This window comes from Muntiacus reevesi, chromosome 7 (assembly GCF_963930625.1).
Source record: "Muntiacus reevesi chromosome 7, mMunRee1.1, whole genome shotgun sequence".
NCBI classification, from domain to species: domain Eukaryota; kingdom Metazoa; phylum Chordata; class Mammalia; order Artiodactyla; family Cervidae; genus Muntiacus; species Muntiacus reevesi.
The window spans coordinates 98,362,277-98,373,481 of record NC_089255.1 but is presented as its reverse complement, the minus strand read 5'-3'; the positions used below and the strand labels follow the sequence as shown (position 1 = coordinate 98,373,481).

Here is an 11,205-nt window from a genome sequence, read left to right as displayed (position 1 = left end):
TGCATTTTACACTGAAAAACCGCTGACAAGGTAAACTTTAGATTAGGTCTTTTTTACCATAGGCACACACAAACTCCTGGAGACGTTATCTGTGGCAACACCCTAGCCTGCACCCCAAAGGGGATGATGTTCACAGAGAAGCAGAGACTCAGGGTCAGAAGCACGTCCTGGCCTTTCCACTTTCCTGGAGGCTTCAGGCTGACATACAGCGCCCCAGAAGGTTAAACTGTGTGGACGACCAGAGGGGCGAGGAATGCCAGATATTTGCAGCTGGCTTTTCAGTGGGTGAGATCCAGGCAAAACTGCTAAAGGAGAGAAATATTATAGTATTCAGAGTATGCTTTGGAAAAGAAGCAATTGCTTGTGTCAAAAGAATTTAGAAGTATAATCAGCTATTGTTTGCAACTGCTTAGCTAAAATGAGGCCCTCTCAAAAAAAAAAAAAAAAAAAAAGATTTAAACCTAGGTGACTATTGTATGCCAGGTAATTGTAGCTATTTAAAAGTTAATGGCAAAAAAAAAAGTTAAGAAAAGGGAAGGCAACTGAAGGGATTCAGTGGGTGATCAAAATTGGAATTTAAGATGCTTTTCCTAAAGAGACATTTCAACCTGTATGAGATGTGAAGCTTCCAGAAACGGTTGCCTCTGAGAGAGGCAAGGCTGAGGGATTAGGCCTCTGGTTGGAAGCAAGATTTCTGCAAATCATTGAAGAGAGATCAAAGCCATTTTCTTCTTTAGTTCCATCAAGCTGGAGTCTCCAGGCCCTGTCTGGAAGGAGAAATTAGCAGCCAGTATCTTCAGCTCCGGGGGCTTCCCTGGTGACTCAGCTGGTAAAGAATCTGCCCGCAATGCAAGAGACCTGGGTTCGATCCCTGGGTTGGGAAGATCCCCTGGAGAAGAAATAGGGTACCCACTTCAGTATTCTGGCCTGGAGAATTCCATGGACTAGTCCATGGGATCACAAAGAGCAGAACACTACCGAGCAACTTTCAATTTCACTTTCATCCTCAGCATCATTTTGCTTGTTTTCACATCAACACAAGAAAGTTTAAGTCAGGGCAGGAAAAATGCAGGGGTTTGTGTGCTGGGTCCATAAAGGTAGCTGGGAAAGACCTGGATTCTGGTTTCCTGTTCAGACGGGGTGTCCATCCAGGCCTCCGCCTTTCCAGGGGTCACACACCTTCCCCGTTCGGCAAAGTGCGCTTGCACCGCTGACCTTTTCCAGTCTGCTCCCGTCTCTCCAAGGGAAATGAGGGAGGCAGATTATTGAACATTACAACCTGACCCGACACGGAGGGGAGAAGCGTCCACAGCGCGGCAGCCGCATGAAGGCAGCCAGGCCTTAGAGCCCCCGGGGGTCCCGGGAGGCACTGAGCTACAGCCTTCATCTCCCCCCATCTTCAGACCTCAAACCAAGCTTCGTTTGCTCCAGAAGTCACCCTGAGCCCCCCAGACCAAGCCAGCACCCCCTGTTGTAAATTCTCAAAGCTGCCAAGCTTTTCCTTCAAAGCACACATTATTTTAGTGAATTCTAAATCCACAAAATTATTTGATCGACTAACTCTTCCACCAGACATCAGGCTGCATGAGAGCAATAAATGTGCCCATTTTGCTTACCCGTGCCCCCCGTACCTAACAAAGCGACTGGCACATCTCATAGCAGATGCTCAGGAAATACTTGTTGAATGAATGAATCGAGGGAACCAGAGGAGATGGGAAGGGACTTCTGAAATATTTCATTGAGGTCCTGAGAATTAAACTTGCTCAGTGTTTGCTCCATGTCATCCCACAGTTAAGTTAATAATAGATACCATTTCCAACCATACTAGTAATTATAGTAACCATTTACTGAGATCCTGCTGCATGCCATGTACACGGCTTATGTAATTCAGGGGTCTGTCTCATTTGACGCAGACAGCTGTGCCTGAAGTGGGCACTATTATTATTCCCAGACCAAGGAGGAGAAAACGGAAGCTCTGAGTTGGCCCAGTGACTTGCCTGTGGCCATACAGACAGCAAGTGCTAGGGCAGGGATTTGACTGTTGCTGGGTCCTTTTATGTATAAAACTGCATTTCAGCCTCACGGAAGCTCCCGGGGGGGGGACTGAGGCTCAGAGAGGTTAAGAAACCCGCATGAATTTTCACAGCAAGGAAGTCACAGTCAGGCTCCAAATCAGGCTCTGATTCCAAAAGACCGCTCTCTTCAAGGCTCAATGGCAATTTGATTTTGGGAAAGTGATTAAATGAAGTTCAGGTGACTGAGCCAGCAGGGTGAATCAAAAGGAGAAATCCGATTCCACCGAACAGAAGCTGGGACTTCCTGCTGAGAGGCGGGCGCCCCACTCCAGCTGGGCGCACTCTCCCGCCTGCCTCCGTCTCAGGAAATGACCTCTCCTCGGGGTTCCCCGTCCCGCAGCGCCACCTCCGACGGAGCCGTGTGTGCGGGCCGAAGCCTGGGGCGGGGCGGGCTTCCCGCCCCGGGCCTCCCGCCAGCCTCGCCCTCCGCCGGGCCGGGCCCGCGCCGCTGAGGCTCCTGGAAGCCTCGGGCAGCAACCTTGCCCCCGGCTCGGGAGCAGAGCGGCCCTCGGGGCCTCCCTGCCGCAGAGCCGCGGGCGTCGCGGCGCTGCGGGGACCGGCCGGCCGGCCTCCGCCGGCTGCGCTGAGCCGCAGCGCGAGGCGCCAGGGGCTTTCCGCGCGTTCAGACGCACATTTCTCAGCCACAGGTAACGCCATTGTCACGGGAGCGCTTCCTGTTTTGCACAAATCACCCGTATTAAAACCAGAAAGAGGCAAGAGGCGGGCACCCGTGGTGCCTGCAGCTGTTTGGGAAACGCCGGCCCCGCGGCGGTCTCAGGCCGGCAGAGGCCATGGGGGGCGCCGGGCCCCCTTCTCCCCGCGGCCCTCCACCCCGGCCCCGAGCCTCACTGCGCGCCCCCGGCGGGTCCTGGCCCCGCTCTCTCCCCGCGCTCTGCGCAGCGTCCCGCCCACCGTCCCCAGGTGGTCGTGCGGTCACACCCCCTGTTGGCTCCCGACCCTTCGGTGGCCGCTCCGCAGACCGCGGGGACCTTCTGAAGCCCTGGCCCGCGGCCAGAGGCCTGCTCAGTGACCGTGACCCCGTTCACACAGACCGCTTCTGGGGCTGAAACCAGGCTGGAACCAACGCAAGCTGTAAAAGGGCACCAGATGACTCAGAAACTAAGTACTGATTTTTTCAAAAATAAAAAAATGATGCAAAAAATCCACGATGAGCAAAATACGAAAACTTCACATGAAGATGCAAATGTTGAAATTTCACCTGCACTTCCCCGCTCGCCTCACTGCCAGCTCCTGGTCTCCGACAGCTCTGCTCCTCCAGCTCCTCTCAGTCTGCTTGGCTTTTTCACAGCAGGTGGTTCAGATGATAAAGAGTCTGCCTGCAATGCAGGACACCCGGGTTTGATCCCTGGGTCAGGAAGATCCCCTGAAGGAGAAAACCCACTCCAGTATTCTTGCCTGGAGAATCCCACGGACAGAGGAACCTGGCGGCTACAGTCCACGGGGTCACAAAGAGCCGGACGGGACTCAGCACCCCTGCCGGGCCAGCAGTGGCCCTCTGCTGCCGCTGGGCCCAAGCAAGCCGGACAAGTGGACATTGCCCACCCTGGCCGCTATTCCAGGCACCAGGAACGCGTTCACTTTCATCACCGTCTGATGTTCCACTCAGTTTATTTCTCTCCAGTTATTGCACCAGAATCTAAGTTTCCTAAGAGCAGGGCCTGATATGTTTGTTCCTGTCTTGAGTATGCCTGGTATGTGGCACAGACTAAACTCACATTGCTACAATTGAATCACTTCAGTCTAACTCTTATGTACATCCTCACTATATAAAGCACGTAAATGAAGTTTTTTATTTAGGATGAAACAATGATATACATTCAAATTTATATAATTACTGAGAAGGGCAGTCAGAGGAAATATTTAGTTTGCTTGAACATAAAAATTTGAAAACTGATATTATGGATACTTGTGGGCATCAGATGGCACCTTGCAGTATCTTTATTTCACTTTATATTTGCATTTTTTGTGATTACACAAACTCAGGAGAATCTAGATTCATTAAGATGAGCAGTAGCTATCTGTAACTATTTAAAAAAGACACCCAACCACTAAATGAGTGAATTATATGTCCAATAAGCTGTTAAACAAACTGAAACAAAATAGTTCTTCTTGCAAGTCTTATTTGGATAAATGGAGCTTTGTTAAAAGAAATAGAAGGAGACGCTTCATCACAACCTGGACAAAAAATCTATCAATCTGAATGAAAGCTTTACATATTGGTATTACCATTTAAAAATTTTAATTATAATTTAAAATACACTTCAAAATAGAAATTTGAATATTGAAACATTATACTGTACACTCAAAACTAACATAATATTATATGTCAGTTATATCTAAATTAAAAAAAAAAGAATCCTGTCTTGCACCATAAATTCCCAGTCTTAGTATGGTGCCTGGCACACAATTCATCCTCAGGCCATGTTTTTTTGTTTGTTTTGCTTTAATTTGGCTGACTGAACACTGGTCTCAATTTGATCTGGTAAGTCTTCAGTATCCGTTTTTAAGCTCTCTGATAAAAAGTTTTAAAAAACGCAATTTTTATGACTTAGAGTCATAAGTAAATATAATAATAGCTAACATGAATTAAACTCTCTGTTGTGCATGTATTTGGATTTCCTCATTCAGCTATTACAACTGTGAGCAGGAAAGTGCTATTTTTATCAGCCCCACTTGACGGAAGAAGAAACTGAGGCTGCCAAGGAACAGAAAAGAATTGTCACTGTGTGCGCTGAGAGCTGGCACTCCCGTTAGACAGACTCCAGAGCCAGCCTGGCCGTGGTCTGAGCCGCTGGGTGAAGGTCGGCCAGGCCTGAGTCGGGGAGCACGCGCAGGGCAGGTGCAGAGCAAGCGCGAGAGCAGTCAGGGAGCCCAGAGGACCCGCGCGGCCCGCCGGTAAGACCCTCTCACACGGGGCGTCCCGGGAGCGCCTGGTGACTTTGACAAGAGGCCCTCAGGCAGGTTTCTCAGCTGCTGCACCACTGGCAGCGTGGCTACACAATTCTGTGTCGCAGGGGGCTGTCCCGGGCCCGGCAGAACCTTCTGTGGCAGCCATGGCCCCCGCGCGCTAGACTCCCCCCACCCCAGGTAGTGACAACAAAAATGATTCCGGACATTCACACGTGTCCCCTGGGGAAACAAGGGCTCCTGGCTGAGAACGCCTGCTCTGAGGGTGGTGGGGCAGAAGGCATTGGAGTAAGTAGAGGAGAGGATGGGAGGGGAGGCGGGCAAGAGCCGGAGTGGGGTGGGGGCTGCAGGTGGTGGGCAGGGCCAGGGAGACGCTTGCTGCTTTAAAACTCGTATCTATATACATGTATGGGGTATAGCTGTGTCTATATCAGCGTATGCATTCGTGAACGCTAAGTCACTTCTGTCATGTCCGACTCTGTGTGACCCCCCTATGAACCATAGACCGCCAGGCTCCTCTGTCCATGGGATTCTCCAGGCAAGAATACTAGAGTGGGCTGCCATGCCCTCCTCCAGGGATCTTCCCAACCCAGAGATCGAACTCGCATCTCTTAAGTCTCCTGCATGGGCAGGTCCTTACCACTAGCGCCACCTGGGATGTCCCATACTAATGGGTGTATAAATATACGTTCATACACACACACACACATATATACATATATAAGAAAGTTTGAACTCACCATGTGTGTATGTATGTATATATATTTCTGTATATACATATGCATATATATATATATAGGCTGATGGCATGGATCCAGGAGAGTAAAAATTCTTGTGGATGAAGGAGAGACACAGAGAGAAATAGTAGATGTGATTTTCTGGGACAAGCATAAAAGGAATAGGATCCACATCACAAGTTGCAGGGTTTGCTTGGAGAGGAGTAGAGGCGCTCCAGCGTTCAGAGCAGACAGGGGCCTGCTGCCCAAGCAGCGTAGGAAGGTGTGTGCATTTGGGGGGGCAGGAGGAGGGGCCCCATCCGCTGGGGAGGACAGGGGATGAGGGGAAGCAGCTACAGGAAGGCGGGGAGCATGCTGGGCACAGTGTGAGTCTGTCTGCAGTCTGAGGCCAGGAATCTGAGATGAAGCCAGGCTGCGTGGTGTCAGGATTATCTGCAGAAGTCGTCCGTGGGGGACAGCACAGAGCGGGCGGGCGCGGGAGTGGGGTTGTTCTCCCTCCACCGCAGGGAAGGCTGCGGGCGTCTGTGCACCTTCAGACCAAGAGTGGGGGCACGCAGCGGCTTCTCTGCCCAGCTGCAGAGAAGTGGTTTATTTTGACTTGAATGCGTCAATGAGTCAACTTTACAATTCACGTGGCATTTGGAACCTCCCTAAGGTGTTAGGATGTTACTGCCTTGCCAGAGGGTGGGTGGTTTTCAACATCGTGGTGGAAATGTCGTATCATTGTGACATGTGATATGAACATCAGAAATATTGACTTTCAGGGGATCCCAGGGTGACAGCTGACCAAGCTACTGCCAAGAGGCAACCTAACCTCTAACGAGGTTCTCAAATGTGCATGTGCGTTGGAATCTCTGCGAGGGCTTTAAGTTAGACGGCTGGGGACTTCCCTGGTGGTCCAGAGGTTAAGACTCCACGTTCCCTGTGCAGGGGACCCGGGTTCGATCCCTGGTCAGGGAACCAGATCCCACATGCTGCAATCGAAGATCCTGTGTCCCACAACTAAGACTGGGGCAGCCAAATAAACAGTTACATAGATATTTAAAAACCCACAGATTCCTGGGCCCACCTCCAGAGTTCCTGATTCCGTAGGCCCAGGGAGCATGCATTTCTGAGCTTCCAGTGCATACGGATGTTGCTGGTGCTAGCACCACAGTTTGTACCCACTGGACTTCCCCGTGGCTTAGTGGCCAGGAAGCCACCTGCCAAGGCAGGAGATGCGGGCTCAACCCCTGTGTTGTAAAGATTCCCCGGAGAAGGAAATGGCAGTCCACTGCAGTATTCTTGCCTGGAGAATCCCAAGGAGCCTACAGTCCCTAGGGTTGCAAAGAGTCAGACACTACTGAGCATGCACACACACATACTAGTGGAAGAAGACAGGCATTGGTGTTAAATCTTTGCGTTTGAATCCTGGCCCCATCCAGCTATGGAAGCCTGGGCAGGTTACATCACTGCTCACTTATCAAATGGGAACCCTGCTGCATACACTGAGAGCTTGTTCTGAAAACCAGAGAGAAGTCATGTCAAGGCCAAGGCTCCAAGGCGGCCCTTGGGAAAGGCAAGCGACAGCTTTTTTTTTAATCAGCATTCTGACACACCTCCACAACACATCAGACACCCAAGACAAGCAGCGATGGCCTCAGGAGTCGTGAGAAGGTGACTGAATCTGTAATCTCTCCACCCTCTCTTCCTCCTCTTCTGAACATCCAGGCACCAAAATAACCCCAAACACCCACCAATGCACTCCCAGGCATGACATATCCAAGTGGAGGAGATAACTGATCACTTTCACATTCTGTAATATTTTAAGTACATTATCTTTAAAATCTAGGTCAGGTGGGAAATGAACTCAGGCTGATAGAATGCTAGGGCTGAAAAGAGACTTCTAGGCCGTCTCCTTTCCAGGTGAAGGTGAGGAACCCGAGCCCCTTCAAGAGGAGTGCAACTCTGCGGGTGCGGACGGGGGCCGGTGGCCTGGGCTCGTCTCCGCAGCCTGAACCCCCACCCCACCCCACCGCCCAAACGCCCTGCTTTCATGAACAAAACTGCAAGTCCCTCGGGGTGGGGGTGGGGGGTGACCCAGACCTTCTGTGTCTGGATGATGCTCGTCCTACGGCAGTGGTTATACCAGCCACGGGGGACAGATCAGAATCTCTAAGGAAGAAGGGAGAGTCTTACGCTTGTCAGGGAAGGATGTGTGTTAAAGTAAATTTGGAAACGCTGACGCCACACCCCACCACCTCCCTTCTCAGTTCATTTTTTCTCTTCTGTAGGTCAGAAGGTAGATCAGTTCCTTTGCCCTAATTCCATGCTTGGGGCTGTGTTGATCTTTGTTGCTGTGCAGGCTCTCTAGATGTGGTTCTCTGTGGCATGTGAGCTGTTAGTTCCCCAACCAGGGATCGAACCCATGTCCCCTGCATCGGAAGGTGGATTCTTAGCCACTGGACCTCCAGGGAAGCCCCCAACTCCCCATTTGCTTTCATTCTCCTCTCACATTACACCCCACATGAAGAAGGCACTTGTGTTGGGCCCACGACAGAACAGACGGCTTTTACTTTTATTAAACTTATAAAGATGAATAAGCCAAAAACCTGTTTGCATTAAATCTTGTCTTATTCCATTTTCTCTGATCCCAAACAGCCAGTCTTTTCAGAAAACTGTTATTTGCCAAGCATTCTTGAATGGCCGCTGTGGTTATGGAGACGGCTCTGTGCCGGCCGTCAGGGAGCTCGTGCTGAGGACACCTGGTACCCGGGGCCGCCGAGAGCTGGGAGCGCTCCCTGCCCCATAGAGTGTCCATGCTGCCCTCTGAGTAATTACGTCTTTTCAGCAAGAGGACAGGCAGAGTCAGGGTAAGACAGGCTGGAGTTGGCTCGTTCAAGCTTACAGGAACTGACTGATCAGTTTTCAGGGATCTTGTGTGCCAGTGGTTAAACACAGCCATTATTAAAATTAAATTATATATATCTACCACTATTTCTGTATCCCCCTGGAGAAGGAAATGGCAACCCACTCCAGTATTCTTGCCTGGAAAATCCCATGGACTGAGGATCCTGGTGGGCTACAGTCCATGGGGTCGCAAAGAGTCAGACACGACTGAGTGACTTCAGTTTTCAGTTTCATTTCTGCATCCATTCATCCTTCGGTGGACATCTAGGTTGCTTCCGTGTCCTAGCTATTGTAAAGACTGCTGCAGTGAACACTGGGAGGGGGTCCAGGAGGGAGGGGACGTGTATTCCTGTGGCTGGTTTGTGTTGATATGCAGCAGAGGCTGACACCCTAGTAGAGCAGTTGTCCTGCAGTAATTGTATTTTGTTCTGTACGTCTCAATATCGTAGTTATAATCTTTAAAAGATAAACTACATAAACTTACAATTAAACAAATTATATCAAAGACAAAGGTGATACACAGTCAAAATTCATCACTTCCTAATCGTTTTATTGAAAACATCTACAGGTGTAAGGCTGTTTTTTTTAGGTTAACACATGAAACCAGAAATTGTGTCAGTTAACCTTGGAGAGTGTTTCATGGGTAGCATGCTCTGTGCCAGTCCAGAAATGTATCCAGATTTTGGAGGATGAGCTCAATAAAGCAGTCACTTGACCTTCCCTTCCCAGTGGGCCAGCTGGTTTCCCGGAAGGAGCAAGGAGGGAGTCTACCGGGTAAGCAGAGCTGTCCTCAGACCCGGCCCCAGGCTGAAGCTGAAAGCTGTGATCCTGGTGGCTGAAGAATTCAGACATGAGCCAGAGGGAGCGCCCACCCCGGCAGAGCCCTCAGGCTGGAGACCCAGAGCAGACAAGGATCTCAGGGGAGCTGTGATCTGTCTCCAGACACTTCTAAGCCCAGAGCCCTGATGCAGCACAGCCTGTGCTGCTGACTGGCGGTCCCAGGAGGGATGGAGCGAGGGGCTCACTCCTCAGTTTCCAACAATGCGCTGGCCACTGCTTCAGCGGGCTCCTCGTGCAGTTTAACTAGAAGGCATGATGAAGACCTCACTATCTCAAAATGTGCTCACCACCCGGCTGCCATCAACCTGTAATGGACTGTATTCACAGGTGCGGAGAAAGAACACAGGCCTCCCAGGCAGCACTAGTGGTGATGAACCCACCTCCTTCCCTGGGGGCTCAGACGGGAAAGCGTCTGCCTGCGGTGTGGGAGACCCGGGCTCGACCCACGGGAAGATCCTCTGGAGAAGGAGATGGCAACCCACTCCAGTACTCTTGCCTGGAAAATCCCATGGATGGAGGAGCGTGGTAGGCTACGGTCCGCTGGATCGCAAAGAGTTGGACGTGACTGAGCGACTGAGCGAGCGAGCGAGCCAACGCAGGAGACGTAAGAGATGTAGGTTCGATCCCTGGATCAGGAAGATGCCCTGGAGGAGAGTGTGGCAGCCCACTCCAGTGTTCTTCCCTGGAGAATCCCATGGACAGAGGAGCCTGGCGGGCTGCAGTCCATGGGGTCGCAAAGAGCTGGACACGACTGAATGAACGTAGCACGCACCAGCTTACCAAGCATCTGAAATCCCCGTCATTTCTCTGAGTTAAGACATTCTCTCCGGGTGGTACCGGTGAGACTCTTGTGGGGACGGCCTGAGTGGAGCGGAAGGACAGCCGTGCCTGTGGATACAGTGGCTCAGGTCAGGGTGTCAGGCCAGCAAGCTTTTAGTTTGGGAGGCAGAGCTGGATCCCGCGTCTGTGGGCCACTGGGACGTGAGGCTTGGGTTGCAGAGGCAGTGACAGTTGTAGGTTGTGAAGATAAGAGGGCGTGGGACTTGCCTGGTGGGCGAGTGGCTAAGAGTCCGCGCTCCCAGCGCCAGGGCCCAGGTTCAACCCCGGTCAGGGGACTGGATCCTGCAGGACGGACTGAAGGACTAGTGCAGCCACATGGAAAGTGAATAGGTAAATATTAAGAAAAAAGAGAAGGCCATGTGCCTGGGGGAAACGCGGGTCCAAATGAGAAGCTGGGGAGGGCAGTGTGAATCAGTGGGGGGTCCCACTGATGAGATCCAGAAAGGAAATGGCCCGGCACGTGAGGAAGTATCGGGGCGCATTTGCTCCCCTCCCCACCGGCCCGTCCCTTCGGCCCTCACTTTCTCCCACTCCCGCACCCGCCCTCCCCACTCTACAAACAATTGCCAGGCTTTGTTCTTCGCCCTTGTTCTCCAGCTGTTGCCATATTTCTGAACTGAATAAAGCCTCCTTTTGAAATCCACGAAAGAAACCGATTGAACCGCGTGTATTTTTGATGAGAGGCTTGATTTCATTAGGAACCAAAAAGGTACTCCCTGGAGAAAGAGCCTGGAGCGCGTCTAACAGTCCCTTTCCTTCATGCGGAGAGAGGAGCCACGGGCCTGGCCTGGTCCCGGGGAGGGGAGGTGAGGTGTGCTCTGCTGAGCTCAGCCCCCCTCCTCCTCTCCCCGCCCCTGCAGGGAGCAGCATTTCCCACCACGGTTTCTTCGAGGCTC

At 51.5% G+C, this 11,205-nt stretch overlaps 1 long non-coding RNA gene across 1 annotated transcript; it reads left to right on the top strand.

The window, feature by feature from the left end:
• Positions 1 to 2,476: 2,476 nt before the first annotated feature.
• LOC136171732 (uncharacterized) lies at positions 2,477 to 10,932 on the top strand. Its single transcript, XR_010663909.1, has 4 exons — positions 2,477 to 3,871; positions 4,725 to 4,991; positions 8,381 to 8,592; positions 9,359 to 10,932. It is a non-coding gene; the product is annotated as an uncharacterized lncRNA (long non-coding RNA).
• The last annotated feature ends 273 nt before the right edge of the window (positions 10,933 to 11,205 follow it).